General features: G+C 38.3%; 1 pseudogene; it reads left to right on the top strand.

Annotated features, from left to right (window-relative positions):
- The first annotated feature begins 2206 nt into the window (after window positions 1-2206).
- On the top strand, window positions 2207-2678 carry LOC125932375 (60S ribosomal protein L29-like; annotated as a pseudogene).
- Window positions 2679-23634: the final 20956 nt, after the last annotated feature.

Raw genomic sequence — 23634 nt, forward strand, 5'->3', positions numbered from 1 at the left:
TCACTGTGTCTAGAATGCAGGGTAGATGTTAAGTGTGGACAGTGGCATGTCTACAGAGGCGGTTGGAAACCAGATAATAAGAGGTACTGGGTTTCATGCTAAGAAGTAGGGACAGTTGTCAAGGTAATATGGAACGCCTGAAGGGTTTAAAGGTAAGAATATAGAGGTGCCTGGATGGCTCAGTCAGTTGAACATATGACTTTGGCTCAGGTCAGGATCTCATGGTTTGTGGGTTCGAGCCCTGTCTCAGGCTCTCTGCTGTCAGCACAGAGCCCGCTTCAGATCCTCTGTCCCCCTCCATGTCTGCCCCCCCCCCTGCGTGTATGCTCTCTCTCTCTCTCTCTCAAAAATAAACTTTTAAAAAAGACAAGAATATAACACAATTAAATTCACACTGTTGAAAAATACCGTGGAAGCAGGGTAGATAATGGACTGAAATGGAGAGAAAAAGAGTGAGGGTACACAGAGATTTGAAGGGCTGGTGTGAGTGAGGTTTTCAAGGAATGGTAAGGTGCAAAGCTGGGGATATGTCTGTGAGGGTAGAGAGCTAAATTGTTGAGGAGATATTTGTGTGGCTTAACTGAAAGAACTTAATTTTAACAGACACAAGAGTGAGGGAAGGGTCAGTGTAGGAGCTGAGTTAATTATAATAAGAACATTTAGGAGGAGAACAAGAATTAATGCCTATCTTACTACTGCATGCCCAGAATCTAGGCCTGCCAAGCAGAGTGTTCCTGTGATTTGAGTTAGACAATAGGACAAGACAAAAAAAAAAAAGAAAGAAAGAAAGAAAAAGAAAAAAAAAGAAAAATTTGGGTGATAATGACAGTTGATGGCAAGGAAGAGGACACATCTATAAAGATGATACATCTAGTCATGAATGCAGTTGCCAAGTACTAGCAAGAAAAACTGAGAGGGCATTGTCTCCAAGGGCAGGAGTGTATTCCTAGATAACTTTGCCTATATGGAGCTTTCTTGTGTGGAAAGAATACCTGCCTGGGATCCCCAGGACTAAGACCCTCAGACTAAGGTTTTAGCACACATCTAGGAGGTAATTACCAGCAGGGAGTGGAGAAGTGAGGAGAAAAACAAAAAGAGCTAATATAGAAAGTGTTAGTGAGTGGTTACCCCTGTGGGCAATTGGGAGCTCAGTTCTACTGAGGACATCTGGGAGACAGCGTAGAACATGCCTCAGCATTGTTCCATCGAAGGAGCAAAGAAGGTATTTATTCATCAATTCTAGTTTGTCACTGGTTAAGAGGTTAACCAATGACAACTTCCTGGCCCTTCCAACAAGCCCTATGCTTGAGCTAAGCATACTTCCACGGGCAGGAAAATCCTTGAAACAAAGAGTTGTCAGTGCAGGAACTGTGAATGTAAGAGTGATGAGCAGGGTTCTGACAGAGCCTACTGCATATATACACACCCAACTGTGGGCAGTAAACCCACTGTACCTTCTTTGAATTTAAGGGGGTAGAATCTTTCTTAAGATAGACAAGTTACTTATTTCAATGCAGAAGATTTTCTACCTTTTGGAACCTATCTTAGTACATAGATACACTGGGATTTCGAAGAAGACTCAAACCTCAAGGTGGCCTCCAATGTACATTAAGGAATTATAGCAATAAATGGCAATCCATGGTGACATCATCTCTTGAGCAAAGGATGAAACTGCAGAGTTAGGTATGCCAACTATAAATGTAAGAATTAAAACTGACTCAGACATATTTGGAAAAAGAACACACTATTCTCCAAAGCATTACCATTTCCTAAAATGAAACTACTAAGATTTGGTGATTTTCACATAATTTAAATATTTAATTGCTGATTTTGAAAAAAAGAAGATGATGGAGAGACTAATGCACAAGATGCATAAAACATAGTAAAGCAGCACTCCCAACTCTATTACTCTGGAATTGGGTTTAAGAAATTAAACAAAAATATGAGTTCAAGGAACAAAGTCATGAGGAGTCATATACAAAACAAAAGAACTGGATTCATTGCTAATTAACCTGGAAGTAGCAAACAGAGCTCTAAGGTCAATTTCTGATAATCCATGGATGGAATTTTCTGGTTTTAGCATTTTACTTTACCTGCCCCCCATTCCTTCTTCGAATGCAAAGATACTGGAAATGGGTTACTGAAGAAGTTATCCTCTTTCCCTTCCTCCCTGAAGCACTTTGGGAGCCAAGGCTCCAGGACAGACATGGTCATGTCCAAGAACCACCCATGCACAGCCAGTCACGAAAACGGCACAGAAACGGCATCAAGAACCCCGGTCACAAAGATATGAATCTCTTAAGGGGGTAGCCTTCAAGTTCCTGATGAACATGCACTTCACCCAGAAGCACAATGAGAAGGGCCTGAAGAAGATGTAGACCAACCCTGCCATGGCCATGAATGCACGTGCTGAGGCTATCAGTGCCCTTGTCCAGCCCAAGATCCTAAAGGGCGGCAGGTGCAAGCTCAATAGACTTGCCTACATCACTCACCTCAAGTTTGGGAAACATGTTCGTACCTGTATTGCCAAGTGTCTCAGGCTCCTCTGACCAAAGGCCAAGGCCGAGACTCAAATCAAAGCCCCAGCTGCAGCTGCGACTCTGGCTCCAGCTCCTGCTGTGGCTCAGTCTCCCCAAGGTGCCCAGGTGCCCACGAAGGCCATTCTATACTGGAGCTGACGTGAGAACAGGACTGGTGTGACCCCTAGGCTCTGTCTGCATGGGGCCAGTGTCCCTTTATGTTACTTGTACAAATAATCCAGCGGTAGGATCTGTCAAAAAAAAAAAAAGTCATTCATACCAGGGTTTGGTATCTTGAAGGTCTGGCTCTGTTGCTCAGTGTCTATGTAACCTTGGATAAATCACTTAACCTCTGTGTACCTCAGTTTCCTCATTTGAAAAAAAGGTCATAATAATAGTACCTACCTCATAGGGAGTTTATGAGGACTGAAAAATTAGCATATGTAAATTAGAGCACCAGACACATAATAAGAAATACACACGTGTTTGTTACTATTAAGAATATATAGCTCTCTTCTGGGCAAAGAGCAAGCTGTCATAGCTTACGGAATGTGACTGCCGTAAATCATGCAAAAAGTGTACCAGAATACTGTTTTTAATGATTTTTAACATTCGAAAGAACTGACAGAGAAAATAGATTCTTTGGCATTCCAGAGGCAAAAAAAGACTGATGGTGGAGGTTACAGTTCTGACACCAAGAAGAAGTGTTGGTCCTTAGAGCTGTAAAACAATGAGATGGGTTGCCTTTGAGGTCATGCGTTCACTGACATGGGAGCTGCAGGGGACTCTGGTTGCTTATTAGTGTTGCTGGAGAAGGAGTTTGTGCATCAGAGAAAAGGTATACATAAATGACCTTTCAGATTTTTCTAATTTCGCAAGTCAATGATTTCACAATTTGTCTCTGAACTCTCTTTCTAATCTTCTACCTTACTAGTTCCTCATATGAACCCTCTGCCCTAGACATACAAACATAATGGTACACACTCACCAAGTGTTAGGCTGTCTCACCATTTCCGATTTTTTGCCATTTTCTCCACAATGAATGTCATTTTCTTAACAAAATAAGACAAATAGTTTTGTTTTTTTAATGTTTATTTTTGAGAGGGAGAGAGTGCAAGCAGGGTAGGGGAAGAGAGAGAGGGGAACAGAGGACCTGAAGCAGGCTCTGTGCTAACAGCAGGCAGCCAGATGCGGGGCTGGAACTCATGAACCATGAGATCACGACCAGAGCTGAAGTCTGACGCTCAGCTGACTGAGCCACCCAGGTGCCCCTTTCAGGTTTTTTTTTCTTTCTGACTTTTTATTGAAATTCCAATTAGTTAACATAAAGTGTAATATTAGTTTCAGGAGAAGAATTTAGTGATTCATCACCTACATACAACACCCATTGCTCATCACAAGTGCCCTCCCTAAGGCAAGCATTTTAAAAGCCAAATTATGGAAAGAGTCCAAATGTCCAACAAATGATGAATGGATAAAGAAGATGTTGTGTGTACACATACACACAAATGGAATACTACTTGGCAATGAGAAAAAATGAAATCTTGCCATTTGCAACAACGTGGATGGAACTGGAGGGTATTATGCTAAGTGAAATAAGTCAGTGAGAGAAGGATAGATATCATATATTTTCACTCATATGTAGAATTTGAGAAACTTAACAGAAGACTATGGGGGAAGGGAAGGAAAAATAAGTTACAGAGAGGAGGCAAACCCATAAGAGATTCTTAAATACAGAGAACAAACTGAGGGCTGATGGGGGGGGTGGGGGTCGGGGAAAATGGGTAATGGGCAATGAGGAGGGCACTTGTTGGGATGAGCACTGGGTGTTGTGTGTAAGTGATGAATCATGGAAATCAACTCCCGAAGCCAAGCCTACACCATTTACACTGTATGTTAGCTAACTTGCTGTCATAGACTCTGGGTCTGGAGTTCTTTCTTGTCCAGCAAGAAAGGAGGATGCAGGATTAAAAAGCGAGAGAGGCTGAGGTCTGGGAGAAGACAAGACCCCTGATTAAGGGTCCTTGCTCCATTTTTATCAGGGTCAGAAGGCTTACAAGCATGATGGACATGCACAAAAAGACAATGAAACTGTAAACATTAACTCGTGGGCGTGAGTGAAAGGCGGTTTTGAAAATGTGCTGTGTTAGGGGTTTGGGTTAATACAAAACAAAATCCTGGCGCTGAGCAGAAGGTTGTTTACAGCAGACTTGAGGCACCACCTCTGTGTACCTAAACTGGTCTAGGGGATAAGAAAGACAGAGCAAGCTATCTCAGGGTCAACAAGGCACTTTTCTTCTGCTAATTAGCTCCTCTCTGGGCAACTTCACCCAGAGCAGTATATAGCCCTATTTACCTGTTTACCTAATTTGGTCCCTCCTTCCTGTGAAAGCAGCTTTCTGCTATAGTACAAAGTTGGGGGTCATTTCTGCCCTGAATACTTAATCTTGTTTACCTCATATACCTTTGTCCTATACTGGGGCCTTTGCCCCACCCTATCTATACTGGGGCCTTTGCCCTGCCTTACCTATACCTATTTCCTAATCTTGTTTACCCAAACTTGGGTGTGAACATCCTGTGGATTTCTAATTATTTATGCCTTGTTAACCCATTGGTGCAGACTCAGGGAATTCCTAAGCTTTTCCCCCACAACTTGCCAATAAATCATTTTTTAAAAAGGGCTGAAGAGAGTACAAGAAAAGCGAATGAAATAGGTTTCAATAAATACCAAGCTCCAAATATTCCTCTAGAGAAAAAGGATGGATTAGAGGAACTATACTTTCAAAATGAGAGTCCATTTCAGCTGTGTTGTATTCCTACCTTCCAAATGACTGGAAGTTTTGGTAAACGACAGCCCTTCCACCAGCAGGGACCATGACTTTAGGCATGTAAGATAACATCATTCCATTCTGCAGATGATGCAGTCCTGGTGCCCAAAGAGGTACAGAAACTCATCTCAAGTCACACAATACTTGAAGGAGTTGGCGTCTAGAAGTTGGGGCTCCTGCCTGCTAGGACCTGAGTTTATCTCTGCTATGTCATGCTCTGTTTTCCCTAAGTCTCAAGATCTGTGTTTTTATACCACATTCTAGAGTTAATATATTAGCTATCCTAATTATTGTGTAAAAAAAAAAATCTTTGAGTATTCCCAGACTGTTGCTCTGGCAAAAGGCGGGTGGTTAAGAAGCTTTTCAAAGTTGATATGGTGCATATCTGGAATGGAGTCCTGGGCTCAGACTCTAAAGACAGGAATCCATGTGATGGTGGATGAATTGGTTGACCTCTGTCTCGATTCCTCATCTGTTTAAAAACGTGCCCAATTCCAAGGGTTTCTGTGAGTCAAATGAGATTTGTTTGTGAAGGTATTTTGTATAAAGAAAAAGGTTTTTTTAAAGTATGGCCCAGAGAGTCTTGAGGGTCCCCCATACCTTTTCGGGAGGTTTACAAAATTAAAACTATTTTCATGAATATAAAAAAATAATAAAAATAAAAGTATAAATCTTATTAAAAGTTGCAGCACATATGGTGTATTAAAGCTTAATCTCTATGCATAATACAATAAGGACTTGCTTCTTTTCCTAGCCATGTTAGGCTTGATCCTGAAATATTTAAATGGATATAAATGAAGGCTGAAACAACAAACCCTCACCCTCCTGCCCATACATACTCATTTAGAAAGGACTAAGTAAGTCTGTGTGTGCTAACTTCTGTAAGAAGTCGTAAAAATATCTCTCATCTTTTAGATTTTTATTTTACAGTATACTTCTAAAATGTTTTAATTCAACTTTAAATAAAATAAATAAAAGAGTGTCTTTATACAGGGGTTCATCAAAAATATATGTTAGTACTTCCTTTCAAGGGAAGGTTTCTAGGGGAAAGAAGGCAAGAAATGGTAGCTATTGGCCATTAACTGGTTCAATAGTTACATATATTTTGGTCAGAAGCCTTTATTTAAACCAAAGCTTAGAAAACAGACTATGAAAATTTGGAGCTGCTTTAATTGAGGAGGTGACTGGAGAAAACCCTGCCTCAAAGACTGACAGCGTCACAAGAGTACTCTCTGAAGCTATGCCATTCAAGGGGACAGCACCTTCTCACCCTGAGAACCAGGACCATTTTCTTGGACCAAAGACAGTGGGAGCTTGCTCTCAGAGATCTTCACAAGGGCAAATGTGAAGTTTTGTATGTTCATTTGAGCTAAAAAAGCATTTGGAACAGGCTCTGGCTTATAACATGATTTTCTGATATGACTTGAGAAGTTACACTACCTTCTCCATGTGGGCTTAAAAACCCCCCAAATTGGGATTGCATTGAATGTGTAGATAGTTTTGGGTAGTATTGACACTTTAACAATATTTATTCTTCCAATCCATAAGCACGGAATGTTTTTCCATTTCTTTATACAGAGAAACATATACATATGTTTTCACTCTTATGTGGATCCTGAGAAACTTACCAGAAGGCCATGGGGGAGGGGAAGGAAAAAAAAAAAAGAAAGGTTAGAGACGGAGGGAGCCAAAACATAAGAGACTCTTAAAAACAGAACAAACTGAGGGTTGATGGGGGGTGGGAGGGAGGGGAGGGTGGGTGATGGGTATTGAGGAGGGCACCTGTTGGGATGAGCACTGGGTGTTGTATGGAAACCAATTTGACAATAAATTTCATATTTAAAAAAAAACCCAAATTATGCCCAGACAACTTGATTTCCTAGCAGCTTATATAAATCTATCTTTTCCTTTTTTTCCAATTTTTTATTACACAGAACCTGAGTTACTCCTGGGGGGAAAGTATTAGCCCTAAAATATGAACTTTCCTATCAGAAGTCATAAAATAAACCACATATCTTTCCCTTTTTCCATAAAACTCTGAGGGAAAAACTGTTAGAAAATGTGGACTGTAACTGAATAATTCTACTGAGCATAAATAATATAAAATTAAACAATGCTTAGGCAGAAATATGTTGTTCTGAGATCATTGTCAGGTTACAATTTCTTCTGTTATTTCAGAGTAAAAAAGATGAGTTGCTATGGTTTCCTGTCCTGCTCAAACTGGGTTTTGTTTGGCCACACTAATATTTGTACAGTTATTTTTCCATTACTCAGGAAACGCCACAAACACTCAGTGATAATTGCACAAGCTTTTTTTAAAGAGCATCCATCTCCCCTGACAGGTTTTATGAATTCACATATGTTCTCAGAAAATTTTTATGATGCATTAATAAAATGCTTGACAAAGCACATGTTTTCAGTATAATTATTTATTAAATGCTCCTTTTCTACACCCCCTCATTTGCTTACCTAGATGATTCATTAAAGATAATTTAGATATGTACATGTTAAAATCAAAAACAAATGGAGACCAGCCTTGAAAATTCTCTGAGCAGACAAAACCAATTTAGTTATGACTAAATTTATTTATTTAATTTAGTTATGGCTTAATCTACTTATTTTCCAAGACTAACTTGACCTGGGTCATTTCTTGCTTATGAACTGTTTCCAAAGGTTGATATGAGATCACCACTGACCAATTACCTGTCATTTTGGAAAATTCTAATACTGTAACCCATCACTGTAAAGAATAAACAGTCTGCTTTCTCACAATATAAGCTGCTTTATAACAACATACCCCTGAGCCTCATTCCATGTTCTGGTTTGAGGGCCCCTGGTTTGCAAACCGTCTCATTGTTTTGCGAACAGTAGACTTTTACTAATTATTATTTCAATGGTTAAATGGGTTTACTTCTGTTATTTCTGAACTTTTGAGATCTCATGGATCCAAAGAAGATCCCCCAAAGACTCTGAGGCTGGTGACGAAACAGATGCCGGTACCCACAGAGCCCACTGAGCTCCCTGCTTTCTCCCCAACCCTGGAGACTGGGGGTAAGTGTCTCTTGGATCTGAGATCCACTCGCTCCATGTTTTGAGCTGTCTAACATGCATGTGCATGTTTGCTTTCTGTTTTTGTTTGTTGAAGCTTCTTCCTAAGTCACTCTATTCTGTTCAAAAGGAAAGAAAAATTTCCTGTGTCTTGGAGCACATGTTGGGAAGTAGGGCTCCTCATAGGTAAGATGTCTTAGGGAACCTAAAGGCAAAGACGTGTTCTACCTCGTCTATAGACCAGAATCTGATGCCTTTTTGGGAAATGGGTGAACTTTTGGAATTGTAGTGGCCACTTTGGGGAATCTGTAACTTAGGTAAGTCCATGTTGAGGGTCATCCTTAAAAGAGAAAATTCTAAACCTCTCAGAGACAATGGAATGCATTCTTTGATTAGTATGAAGAAGCCTCTAAAAGACAAAATGTATTCAAAAATAGCTCTAAAAGGAACCTTACAGCATGCAAGTAAAAAATCTTTAGTAAAAACGTGTGGCCCTCTGAACAGGTAACTTTAGCTTAGTTCACCTGCCAGAAACACAATTTGGATGTAGTTATTCTTCTGAGTTTTGAGACATGGCTAAAATTTTTAAAACAAAAGTTAAAAGATCTCCATATTTGTCTGTATGTTATAGATATGTGGCAGTTTTCTACCTCTGGATGATATTTCCAAAATTTATTTGTAAAGAGCTCTATTTACCTGGCTTACAGAAAATTAAATTTATAAAAGTCAAGTATACTCTCAGAAACAGAAAAACTAACTCAAATAATCTAGGATAATCTTTGATAAATAAAAGCCAGTTTAAGTTTGTTGGTTTCATAAAAGTAGGCATGTCTTAAAATTTGTCAACAAGAAAAATAATTTCAGATGATGGTTAGCTGTTTGATGTCTAATCCAAGAATAACTGTTAAAAGCAAGTACTTTAAACAAGTGCAAATAAAAGTTTATACTAACTTAAACTAACTAATGGATATTTATTGAATATCTAAATCATTCCCAAATAAGAAAAACATTAAACACTAAGCATAAGTTTAGGTTTATTTACTTTTGGCTTTTTTTTTTTACAGAGAGATAAAAAATATTTGGGCCTTTTAGTAAATATGTCTTGAGCCACATTGAAAAATTCACTAGGAGGAAGAATGTACTTCTAGAAAATTCTGAAATGTACTTATAAATTGCTACTCTACTACAGGATGCTAATACATGAGAGACAGTTTACACTTGCCTGCTTCCTGTTTATCACTGGGAAGTGAAGATTAAAGTAGTTAAAAATTTATAATCAATATGTAAAAATACAACTATTATAAATAATAAGGGTAAAAAGAGAAGACTGTATATGAAAAGTAGGTAAGGAAAATAAAGTGTGTTATTTGGACAAGAAAAGGTATTAATGACATGGGGGTGTTTTTTCATGAAAGAGAAAAGAAAGTAATTTTGTCCTACAGAAAAATGATTGTTCCAGAAGAAGAAAGGAAGAAGGGCAAAAATTGAATGGATACAGAAGGCTGTAGAAGGTTTGTGGAAAAGGAATCTTGAGAAAGGAATTTTATGTGGTCAAGGTAAGACTGGAATGTTTTAAGTTAAAAAATGGAAGAATTTTAATATTAAAGGTATAGTGAGGCAGAATTAGATTTTGATTTTCTGTTAAAAGGACAGGTTTTTTAGATTGTTGATGTGCTCTTAATAAGAAATTATACACGAAGTTTCTTTACCTCTAATGTAATCTCCCTAGGAAACAAGGATTCTGTGGCTTATAAAAATATTTCCAGTGCTTCACATGGTCTTTATCAAATCTTTGATTACTTAGAAAAATAAACGAGTCTTCTCTATTAAAAGAACTAAGGTTATTTTTTTTTATATAACTACTTGACTATGTGTATTTGCCTTTGAGATCTCTGTCACTTTGGCTGAATGCTTAACTAAGTAAATTGCATAATGTTTTTTCTATGTGCATATGAATCCTCCCCAGATCTTAAACTTGGCTATTTTTTTTTAATATGAAGTTTATTGTCAAATTGGTTTCCATACAACACCCAGGGCTCATCCCGACAGGTGCCTCCTCAATGCCCATCACCCACTTTCCCCTCCCTCCCACCCCCATCAACCTTCAGTTTATTCTCAGTTTTTAAGAGTCTCTTATGGTTTGCCTCCCTCCCTCTCTAACTTTTTCTTTTTTCCTTCCCCTCCCCCATGGTCTTCTGTTAAGTTTCTCAGGATCCACATAAGAGTGAAAACGTATGGTATCTGTCTTTCTCTGTATGACTTATTTGACTTAGCATAACACTCTCCAGTTCCATCCACATTGCTACAAAAGGCCAGATTTCATTCTTTCTCATTGCCACATAGTATTCCATTGTGTATATAAACCACAACTTCTTTTTCCACTCATCAGTTGATGGACATTTAGGCTCTTTCCATAATTTGGCTATTGTTGAAAGTGCTGCTATAAACATTGGGGTACAAGTGCCCCTATGCATCAGCACTCCTGTATCCCTTGGGTAAGTTGCTAGCAGTGCTATTGCTGGGTCATAGGATAGATCTATTTTTAACTTTTGGAGGAATCTTCACACTGTTTTCCAGAGCGGCTGCACCAGTTTGCATTCCCACCAACAGTGCAAGAGGGTTCCCATTTATCCATATCCTTGCCAACATGTGTTGTTTCCTGAATTGTTAATTTTAGCCACTCTGACTTGTGTGAGGTGGTATCTCAGTGTGGTTTTGATTTGTATTTCCCTGATGATGAGTGATGTTGAGCGTCTTTTCATGTGTCTGTTGGCCATCTGGATGGCTTCTTTGGAAAGGTGTCTATTTATGTCTTCTACCCATTTCTTCACTGGATTATTTGTTTTTCAGGTGTTGAACTTGGTTAAGTTCTTTATAGATTTTGGATACTAAACCTTTATCTGATATGTCATTTGCAATTATCTTCTCCCATTCATCGGTTGCCTTTTAGTTTTGTTGATTGTTTCCTTTGCAGTGCAGAAGCTTTTTATCTTCATGAGGTCCCAATAGTTCGTTTTTTCTTTTAATTATCTTGCCTTTAGAAATGTGTCAAGTAAGAAATTGCTGCGGCTGAGGTCAGAGAAGTTTTTCCCTGCTTTCTCCTCTAGGGTTTTGATGGTTTCCTGTCTCATATTCAGGTCCTTTATCCATTTTGAGTTTATTTTTGTGAATGGTGTAAGAAAGTGGTCTAGTTTCATTCTTCTGCATGTTGCTGTCCAGTTCTCCCAGAACCATTTGTTAAAGAGTCTGTCTTTTTTCCATTGGATATTCTTTTCCGCTTTGTCAAAGATTAGTTGGCCATACATTTGTGGGTCCAATTCTGGAGTCTCTATTCCATTGGTCTATGTGTCTGTTTTTGTGCCAATACCATGCTGTCTTGATGATTACAGCTTTGTAGTAGAGGCTAAAGTCTGGGATTGTGATGCCTCCCACTTTGGTCTTCTTCTTCAATATTACTTTGGCTATTTGGGGTCTTTTGTGGTTTCATACAAATTTTAGGATTGCTTGTTCTAGCTTCAAGAAGAATGCTGGTGCCATTTTGATTGGGATTACAATCAAAATTGTATTTGATTTGATTACAATCAAAATTGATTACAATCAAAATTGGCTATTTTTAAGTCTTTTGCCACTTACAGTTATTGCTTTCCTCTCACTTCTCTGAAAATGGTTACAGTGAACTACAGACAAAAGTGCTTCGCCTTTCAAGAGATTCGGGGAAAAGACCCTGATAAGTACTCTAAAATGCAGAATTCTACTAACTTTAAGATCTTAATAGTAAACTGGGTAAAGATTTCTAGAACTTAATGGAAAACTGATTCAAAAAGTGGCTAATCCAAGACAAAGCAAGCAAAAATTAATTAAATAAGACTGAATGAACTGATAATGATGATGATAATTTTCATGAGTTCATTTAAACAATGCTAGTTGTTTAATGTTTTGCTTTCCAGATTTAAAGCACCCATCTTTTCCTCTCTTTCAAGCTACTTATAATGTACAGCTACTTGGTAAAGTTTATCTTTGCAACAAAGGGTGGAATATTTATCTTCTTCTCCTTACATGATTCCCCCAGAATTCATAAACTCTTTTATCAAATATTCTAATTTTTCATGACAACTTATGTGTTTGCCTAAGTTCAGTAAGATTCTGTTCTCCTTGTAACAGGACACAATTGGAGAAATCCTTGGCCTGGCTTCCTAGTCTCGAGGGGTTCTTGAAAGTCCAATCTAAGATTCCTTATGAAAAGTACCAGCAAAAAGAGCCTATATGGCTGATTACTATTCTTGCTGCACTTATGTAAATAAACAGGCCAAGTTACTGAAGTTAGACTTAATTTGAAACAAATTACTCTTACTGTGCTTATCTCTGATGGAAATGAGGATGATTATAAAGGAAAAAAAGCCTATTTCAATAATATACCTTTGTAGTTATCAGATCCTAGTGCTGTTACATTGTGTTTTCTTAAATGGTTTTATTCAAATTCCAGCTAGTTAACACGCAATGTAATAGTAGTTTCATGTGTACAATACAGTGATTCAACACTTCCATAGGACAACTGGTGCTCATCCCAAGTACAATCCTTAATTCCCATCACCTATTTCACCTATCCCCCACCCACCTCCCCTCAGGTAACCATCAGTTTGTTCTCCTTAGTTAAGAGTCTATTCCTTGCTTTGCCTCTCTCTTTTTTCCCCTATAATCATTTGCTTTGTTTCTTAAATTCCACATATGAGTGAAATCATATGATATTTGTCTTTCTCTGACTTATTTCACTTAGCATTATACTCTCTAGCTCCATCCATGTTGTTGCAACTGGCAAGATTTCATTCTCTTTTACGGTAATTGTTTCTGAGTTTTTGTTTTCTGCCTGCAGAAACTGGATTGGATCCTGAATTCTAGTTTCTTTCAATATGTGGCTACAACTCTCCAAGCTAACATTTACAATTTTCTCCCACTCTTATGACTTGGAATCATCATGAAACTAAAACTGCCCATTTCCCAAAGCTGTGGGAGCTAAAGCTGAAAAGCTTGATAGAAACTTTGGAGAAATCACCACAACAGCTCCTCTGTGGACAATCTTCAGGCCTGTGGCTCTATGGCCACTCAGAAAGATCACTAGAGACATTCAAGTTGCATACCAGGAAAAGACGTCAGATTCCCACTGTTTGCTCTCACTCCATCTGAAGACGCTTGGAACCCAACATCTAGCAATCTTTTCAACTGTGACTGTTCTCCAAACTCCAAAACTAAATTTGCTATAATTTGCTAAAACTATTAACCTTTGTATTTCTTTGGTTTTCATAGAAATGCATCTCATTAAATTACCTGATGGCTCACACTGTATAGAGGCCTCACTGAGATGGAAGCTCACCTACAACACCACCTCCTGACATAAAAGACCTTCACATTCATTTTGGCCTAAGTAATCATGAGGATATGTAATTGTTAATACATCATGTTGTGCCTATGGAAATAACTTTTTAAGAAAGAAACCCATTTGAGTTATTTAACTGGTTACATCTTGGCTCCTGGGAATCTCTACTCTGGGAAATTTTTCAATCCTTGATTATTGTTCTCCTTACAGTCATATTAACCTCTCTAGTGCATCGTATATTGAACTCAATGCCTGTCAGCAGCCACCCACATGCCAAATGGTATCCATTAGGATAGGACAACTGAGTAAAAGAAACAACAATCCTATCAATGATAAAGATGGTTACTACATGGCCCCTCAACTGGATGAAAACACTGAGTGTGTGATTTTTCAGCCTAACTACATCAACAGTGGTAACTGAGAATAACGCTATACCGGTTGGTCATACTCTCAGCCTGCTTAGAGATTGACCAAAAGGGAGGATTTGTTAAAACCAAAAACAGAGACCAACCTTGAGAATTCTCTGAGCAGACAAAACCAGTTTAGTCATACAAAGAAAGTTTAATTTAGCTTGTTTTCCAAGGTTAACTTGATCTGGGTCATTTCTTGCTTATGCCTCTGGCAATCGTAAGCAAAACTTGAACTGTGTCCCCAAATCGATGGGAGATAACCACTGACCAATTCCCCATCATTTAAGAAAATTCTATTATAACCAAACACTATGAAGAATAAACAGTCATTGTCTTATTATATAAGCTGCTTTACAACAATATACTCCTAAGCCTCATTCCATGTTTTGGTTTAAGTGCTCCAGCAGTGCAGACTGTCTTTTTGGTGTGTGCACAATAAACTTTTACTAATTACTACTTCAGAGGTTCGTGGGTTTGACCTCTATTATTTTTGAACTTTAAACACATGAATGCAGTGTGCTCCCAGGGATGTAAGGTGTATATTAGAGCATCTTCATTACCCAAGGATTACCTTGGTGCCTCCATGCCCAACTCATGAGAGGGATAGAGACCTTGTACAGAGATTTAGACCCTCTCTTTACTCATGGCTTGTACACAACCCACCATAATGTACTCAGTCTGGGAACCTACATAACAGAACACCGCAAGAAAAAAAAATAGTTTGGTTTCTTATTCAAAAACAAACAAAAAACCCTCATTTTTAATCTAAACCATTAATAGGGGCGCCTGGGTGGCTCAGTCGGTTAAGTGTCCGACTTCAGCTCAGGTCACGATCTCGCAGTCTGTGAGTTCGAGCCCCGTGTCGGGCTCTGTGCTGACAGCTCAGAGCCTGGAGCCTGCTTCCGATTCTGTGCCTCCCTCTCTCTCTGCCCCTCCCCCTTTCATGCTCTGTCTCTCTCTGTCTCAAAAATAAATAAACATTAAAAAAAAATTAAAAAAAAATAAATAAACCATTAATAAATTTAGTCCTTCCTTAAAATTTTAAAGGATTTTGTTAATTTGTAGAACAAAATTATTTCCTACTTCAATTAAGGCAAACATTGTTATTGACTAATTACATGAATTTACCTGAATAAGCAAATCAACTATTACCAATACCAAATTAATTTTAATTTCTATAGAGCATCATGCATAGAATTATAGAGGATGGGAATCACAATAAAAAACATGCTTTACTTTTCCCCCCTCTTTGCAGCATATTGTGGTTTAACAATATTTTTGAAGGAAAAAAAAGTATATGGAATTTCTTTCTAGTATCAAGTGAGCTTTAAAAATAGATACAAAATAGGGGCACCTGGGTGGCTCAGTCAGTTAAGCATCCAACTCTTGATTTTGTGTTTAAATAAAACATGAAAAAATATATATACAAAATATGTATGATAAATAGATGACTTTTTAAGCCTATTTTTTTAATTTTGAGATAGAGCGGGGTGAGGGGCAGAGAGAGAGAGAGGAAGAGAGAGAATCCCAAGCAGGCACTGTGATGTCAGCACAGAGCCCAATGTGGGACCCAATCCCACGAACCACGAGACCATGACCTAAGTGGAAATCAAAAGTCGACGCTTAACCGACAGAGCCACCCAGGTGCCCCAATAGATGCTGATTTTTAGTGGGTATGTTTTAAAAGCATAGTTTTTGGGGCCCCTGGGTGGCTCCGTCGGTTAAGCGTCCGGCTTCGGCTCAGGTCATGATCTCGCGGTTTGTGAGTTCAAGCCCCGCGTCCAGCTCTGTGCTGATAGCTCAGAGCCTGGAGCCTGCTTTGGATTCTGTGTCTCCCTCTCTGCTCCTCCCCTGCTCATGCTCTGTCTCTGTCTCAAGAATAAATAAAACATTTAAAAAAATTTTTAAAAATATAGTTTTTAAGTATATTTACATTCTTGCACTATATTCTCCTAAGTAAAATAATGCATATTGTAACAAAATATTTTGTGAAAACTTCACAAAATTCACAGATTTTAACATAAGCCACTCAAAACTCATGATATTTAGATTTCATGTTCAACTTATCAGAGGGAAAAATATTCAAAATAGAAATGGGTAAGCCCTGTAACTTCTACCCAATGGCTAGATCTATATAGCTGTGAATTAAAACAAAAAACAAAGGCTAGAATGGAAATTGGTTCTTAATCATTATCTCTAGTTTTAAGAGATTGGAACATTCAGATGATTTTGACAGGTTTTCCTCCTTTGGAATCCAGGCATTCAGAGTATCCCAGTGCCTCAGAATGGGGGTGCACAGAGGAGGAAAGAGAATAGAAGAAAGCATTACCATAAGACAATACATCAATTCATAACTATACCCTGCACCATTATCCTAGCACTGTAGCCAATGATCTCCTTTCGCTTTCTCCTGGCCACTGTCACCCTCAGTGCTAATTTTGATAGATTTACCTCTTTGGGATGGAGTGGTGAGCAAGGAACACATTGAATCACTATGATGAGTTATGAGTTTTCTTAGGAAGGGCCCCAGAGTCTCCACTGTAGTGTAACAAATCCTATGTGAGTGTTACCTAACTTTGCAACACACGCTGCAGTAATTTAACATGCTGCAAATTTCTCAACCTCATGTAATTTTCCTTTGGTTATTTAGGTTGTCTCTACCTCATCACAAAGATTTGGAGAAGATTTGAAGACAGTATTTAAAATCTTAGCTATTCAACATAGATACATGTATTTTAGCATGACTACAGTTACCTATGAGGCAAAAATGAGCACAGGAGGAGAAGAGTGCTTTTAGTTTTCTATTCATATCCTTTTGTATCGGTTGATTTTTTTATAAAAATATTTTATGTAAGAAAAAATAATAAAATCTTGCCTATTCATAAATGTCTTCCACTTTAGGCTATTTGAAAGTGAAGCAAGGGCAATTCTGAAAAACTCTTCAATTATAGGTTTGGTCAAACCAACAACAAATATAAAACAAAGGGCTTCATTTGAGTAATTGATACTTCCAATGCTTGATCAACTGTGGCGTCCTTTAGATTACATCATTGATTGTCAGATCAAAAGTTACGGCAGGAGAAATCATAGAACATTTTTGCCACTGGGTTTGCATTTACCTACAAATACAAGACCATGGTATACAGTTCCACCCTTTTTATAGCTTTATAACTTTGCCTTGTGTCTCTCTGTTGGATGAGGACCAGGTACATTGGTATAGCTCCATAAAGCCTAATATTGGAAATAATTTAAAATCTAAAAGACAATATCACCTTACCCATTTCACCTGCCTAATGACTTCCTCTCTTTCCGTACAAGCCCCCAAAATATGTATTCACATTACTGGGAAGAAGAAACTCTACCTGTATTTGCACAATGGGGTAATTTTTTGCCCTTCTAATTAACCAGCATGAGCCAAGTGTTTAAAAGGTTTCCTCTAAAATTGTGCCTTCAATTAACAATCACCATTTCTAAATTAATCATTGCTGACCTTAATATGCAGGATATCTTAAAGACATTATTCAAATGGAAAAAAAAAGATAATTCCATTAAGAGAAATGTACTAACCACCTATGTTTCATAAGTCTTTGGTCACTGCTTTTCTCCTACCACTGCATAAAGTGTCCTGGAATTTGGAACACTGTTTCATCATATCTTTGGATAAAAGTCCTACAAACAACGTTGAATATGATCCCCACAGCTCTCCAATATCAAAAATAAGAATGATTAATTAACATCATACAGTGTGCAAAATACATACCATTCCATCTATCATATCATCTGAAATTTCCTGCAAGAAACAGGGGCACCCTACATTCCAGAATATTCTTATTACATTTTTGAAAAACCGGAATTATTAAAGGAACCCAAATTTGGGTGGTTTATGTTGAAAATCAAAGTAAGAAGCTCCCAATAGAAAGCATTTTCCAAGGATTCAGTGGAAATAATGTCTTCTTTAAGCAATCATAACTCTGGGGAAACTCAAAGATAGAATCTAGCCAAATCTTACAATGAAGAAGAAAAACAGTTCTAACAGCTAAAAAAGAACACTGTCTATGATATGTACAGTTAGGGACTTAAAGCATCATCTATGAACTACCAATCTATGAGGTGAATAACTTTATCACCATCTACAAAGCCATATTATTCAACATCTTCTTGCCCATGGTGCTAAAGGTAATGTTTTTCTAGGAACAACCTAGCACTCCAGCATCAGAACACTGATGTACAGGCTGGCTGTTAGGGTGAGCCAAGTGGCTCACCTTGAAACTTTGATCCTGTATGTCTGGCTCCACCTCTTAAACACCCTTATTCTATGAATTGTGCCTCTGTCCTCAATGGCAGAATCCTGATTATGTTCATTTTTTATCTTCCTATGTCAATGTGAATTCTGTGTTCCCTCTATTTATTTTATGCTAACCTGATCCTAAAATTTTAAATTTTACTAGTTGAGCTTCAGACAACCAACATTAAAAGTATAAAGTGCATCTAGTCCAATCTCCTCGCCCCCTTGTAATCTGACACCAAAAGAAAAAGAAAAAGCAACAAAAGCGAAAATTAACAAGCGGGACCACATCAAGCTTAAAAGCTTCTGCACAGCAAAAGAAACCATCAACAAAATGAAAAGGCAACCTACTGAGTGGGAGAAGATGTTTGCAAATCATGTATCTGATAAGGGGCGAATATCCAAAATATATAAAGAACTCCTAGAACTCAGTAGCAAAAAAACAATTTGAAGATCTGAAGAGACAGTTTTCCCAAGAAGACATAGAGATGGCCAACAGGTATATGAAAAGATGTTTTAGGTTATTAATCATCAGGGAAATGTAAATCAAAACCACAATGAGTTATTCCTCACACCTGTCAGAATGGTTATCATCAAAAAGACTAGAAATAACAAGTGTTGGTGAAGATATGAAGAAAAGGGAACGCTTGTGTGCTGCAACTGGTGGGAATATAAATGGATACAGCCACGATGGAAAACAGTGTGGAGGTTCCTCAAAAAATTAAAAATGTAACTACCATGTGACCCAGCAATTCCAGTTCTGTGTATTTATGCAAAGGAAATGAAAACACTAATTCAAAAAGATAGCTGCACTCTCATGTTCAGTAGGACATTATTTACAATAGTCAAGATGTGGAATCAAACTAAGTGTCCATCAATGGATGAATAAAGAAATTGTATATATATAGAATGGATTACTATTCAGTCATAAAAAAAAAGAATGAGAGCTTGCCGTTTATGGCAACATGGATGGACCATGAGGGTGTTAGGCTAAGTAAAATAAGTCAAACAGAGAAAGACAAATACCGTATGATTGATCTCATATGTGGAACTTCAAACAAACAAACAAACAAACAAAGAACAACAAAAGACTAAGCTGACAGATAACAGAGAATAGACTGATGGTTGCCAGAGGTGGGAGGTAGGAGAAATGGATGAACTGTTTTTGTGTCTTATCTGGTTTAAGTAAACCAAACAAAAAGAATAAAAGGGAAAAAAAAAGCACATGCTCAATTAAAAATAACACGCCAACTCTAAAATTCTAAAGTCCATCTATTCTAATCTTTTTCTTTAAATAGGGAAAAACTATGCCCTGGAGAACATGCCTTTCCAAGTTCACATAGTTAGAGATACAGTTGGAATTTCTTACACCTTCTTACGCACATATTCACTCTGAACTGCATGCTGGAGATTTATAAATCACACATCCCTGAAAGGGGTAAGTGGAGACAAACTAAATATGTGACAATACAGAGAAATATTCCACTGCATAACCATCCATGATATGTTATTCAGACTCAATCAGGTAAACAGAAATTTCTGGAAGAACCAGCTTAGAGGGCCAGAGTGGTGGTGAACAGAACACACATTTTCATCCCGGGGCACTACAACTTGGAGGCTGGTTCCAACACCTAGCAAGGTCTACTAAAGGAAGTGTTCATGAACAGCTTAACATATCACCAAACTTCTCCATAAAAATACCACTGAAAAAAATTAGTCAACAAACCACTATTTTTTTTAATATATGAAATTTACTGTCAAATTGGTTTCCATACAACACCCAGTGCTCATCCCAAAAGGTGCCCTCCTCAATACCCATCACCCACCCTGCCCTCCCTCCCACCCCCCATCAACCCTCAGTTTGTTCTCAGTTTTTAACAGTCTCTTATGCTTTGGCTCTCTCCCACTCTAACCTCTTTTTTTTTTTTTTTCCTTCCCCTCCCCCATGGGTTTCTGTTATGTTTCTCAGGATCCACATAAGAGTGAAACCATATGGTATCTGTCCTTCTCTGTATGGCTTATTTCACTTAGCATCACACTCTCCAGTTCCATCCATGTTGCTACAAAAGGCCATATTTCATTTTTTCTCATTGCCACGTAGTATTCCATTGTGTATATAAACCACAATTTCTTTATCCATTCATCAGTTGATGGACATTTAGGCTCTTTCCATAATTTGGCTATTGTTGAGAGTGCCGCTATAAACATTGGGGTACAGGTGTCCCTATGCATCAATACTCCTGTATCCCTTGGATAAATTCCTAGCAGTGCTATTGCTGGGTCATAGGGTAGGTCTATTTTTAATTTTCTGAGGAACCTCCACACTGCTTTCCAGAGCGGCTGCACCAATTTGCATTCCCACCAACAGTGCAAGAGGGTTCCTGTTTCTCCACATCCTCTCCAGCATCTATAGTCTCCTGATTTCTTCATTTTGGCCACTCTGACTGGCGTGAGGTGGTATCTGAGTGTGGTTTTGATTTGTATTTCCCTGATAAGGAGCGACGTTGAACATCTTTTCATGTGCCTGTTGGCCATCCGGATGTCTTCTTTAGAGAAGTGTCTATTCATGTTTTCTGCCCATTTCTTCACTGGGTTATTTGTTTTTCGGGTGTGGAGTTTGATGAGCTCTTTATAGATTTTGGATACTAGCCCTTTGTCCGATGTGTCATTTGCAAATATCTTTTCCCATTCCGTTGGTTGCCTTTTAGTTTTGTTGGTTGTTTCCTTTGCTGTGCAGAAGCTTTTTATCTTCATAAGGTCCCAGTAATTCACTTTTGCTTTTAATTCCCTTGCCTTTGGGGATGTGCCGAGTAAGAGATTGCTACGGCTGAGGTCAGAGAGGTCTTTTCCTGCTTTCTCCTCTAAGGTTTTGATGGTTTCCTGTCTCACATTCAGGTCCTTTATCCATTTTGAGTTTATTTTTGTGAATGGTGTGAGAAAGTGGTCTAGTTTCAACCTTCTGCATGTTGCTGTCCAGTTCTCCCAGCACCATTTGTTAAAGAGACTGTCTTTTTTCCATTGGATGTTCTTTCCTGCTTTGTCAAAGATGAGTTGGCCATACGTTTGTGGGTCTCGTTCTGGGGTTTCTATTCTATTCCATTGGTCTATGTGTCTGTTTTTATGCCAATACCATGCTGTCTTGATGATGACAGCTTTGTAGTAGAGGCTAAAGTCTGGGATTGTGATGCCTCCTGCTTTGGTCTTCTTCTTCAAAATGACTTTGGCTATTCGGGGCCTTTTGTGGTTCCATATGAATTTTAGGATTGCTTGTTCTAGTTTCGAGAAGAATGCTGGTGCAATTTTGATTGGGATTGCATTGAATGTGTAGATAGCTTTGGGTAGTATTGACATTTTGACAATATTTATTCTTCCAATCCATGAGCAGGGAATGTCTTTCCATTTCTTTATATCTTCTTCAATTACCTGCATAAGCTTTCTATAGTTTTCAGCATACAGATCTTTTACATCTTTGGTTAGATTTATTCCTAGGTATTTTATGCTTCTTGGTGCAATTGTGAATGGGATCAGTTTCTTCATTTGTCTTTCTGTTGCTTCATTGTTAGTGTATAAGAATGCAACTGATTTCTGCACATTGATTTTGTATCCTGCAACTTTGCTGAATTCATGTATCAGTTCTAGCAGACTTTTGAACAAACCACTATTTTTATAATGAAAGGATACATTTCCTTTTCTAATATGTCCTGGTTTAGAAAACTTACTGCATTTTCTCCCTTTTCATTGAAGATGAGAAAATTGCAACTTATCTTCTTGCTGACTGAACTGTGAAATATTTTATAGACAGTTTATAGATAGGCCATGAGTCATAGATTATAGCTTAACTGCCAAAAATGCATCTGCAGTTCCTAGATTTCTCAAAACCTCTGTTCTAACCCACCTACCATACAGATTTCCCTAATATTACATGTTACTTCAGCACTGAAAAATCAGTCTAGTTGTCATAGATTAGGGTATTCTTTTCAGTAATTACTCCCTCTCTCCCCTTTCTACATTACTTAAGGAGTATATCTCCATGCCCCACTGACACTGGACTTGGCCATGTGATTTGCTTTAGCCAATGTTGTGCGGATGCATCTGACTGTGTGCTACTTCAAGGCTGTGCCTTAGGAGGAATTGCTTGTTTTGCGCTCTGAGAGATTTGGGAACCCAACTCCAGCTGAAACACAGAGAAATCAATTTGTAATATAAACCACTGAAATTCTGTGGTTGTTAGTAGCACCAGCTGACTGATACAATAGTTATTACCTATGTTATTCAGTTTGTTGCTTGGTAAATCTTTGCTGGTTTTCCATTTGTATATGTTTTGCTTTCCCAGCCACACTGGAAGACATTTGTGCAATTTAATACATGTTTCTAACTACTTTGGCACCTCCAAAATGCATACTACTGTAACTACTCAATATATTCTAGTTTCAGAAGCCACAGGTTTCCTTGTTACTGCACATTGGATTTAAATCTTTACTATACCACTCATAGCTCTCAGTGACAAATGTTGTATTTCAGTAGCAATCTCAGAATTGGTTTTAAAAGCACAGAGGCTAAAGCAACTCCACAGGATAATCAGCAGAAATGAGCAAGTGGAGAATCCTTCCTAAGGGGGCATTGCTGGCATTTCAAGACACTTTTCCATTCATCGTAGAACAACTTGTGCACATAACTGAAAAGGCCATTTTTTTTCAAGGCAAAATAGCTGATTTTAGTAGCACGAGGCCTGAAAAACCCTTTCGAGGGAGAGCACTGTTTTCCCGTTGGATTTCTCTATGACTCTGGTATTTAGAACTAGCCCAAGGCTAAGAACAGAGATATTTACTATTACTATTCACAAAAGGGCACAGATCAAGCAGGGTAGGCTGCAAGGTGACCTTTACTTGTGCTCGGACCAGCCTTTCCCACACACTTACAGTAAGACACACAGTCCTGAAATTTATTCTGTCCTCCCTGAGGTATGGAGGTCAAGCATCTGAGAAAGCTGAAGGAAATTAAGGGTGTGATGGGAGAAAGTGCAATAAGGGAGCAGGTGAGGAGAGATGGCATTCACATACAGGTGAGCTCTGTCTCATACAGAGCTCTAAGCCAATCTAACGCTGCATGAGGTCCCTGCCTAAAACACAGTGTTCTCCCACCCCCTCTAATATCTGAACAGATGTGGCTATTT

Source organism: Panthera uncia, chromosome X (genome assembly GCF_023721935.1).
Source record: "Panthera uncia isolate 11264 chromosome X, Puncia_PCG_1.0, whole genome shotgun sequence".
In the NCBI taxonomy this organism is placed as follows: domain Eukaryota; kingdom Metazoa; phylum Chordata; class Mammalia; order Carnivora; family Felidae; genus Panthera; species Panthera uncia.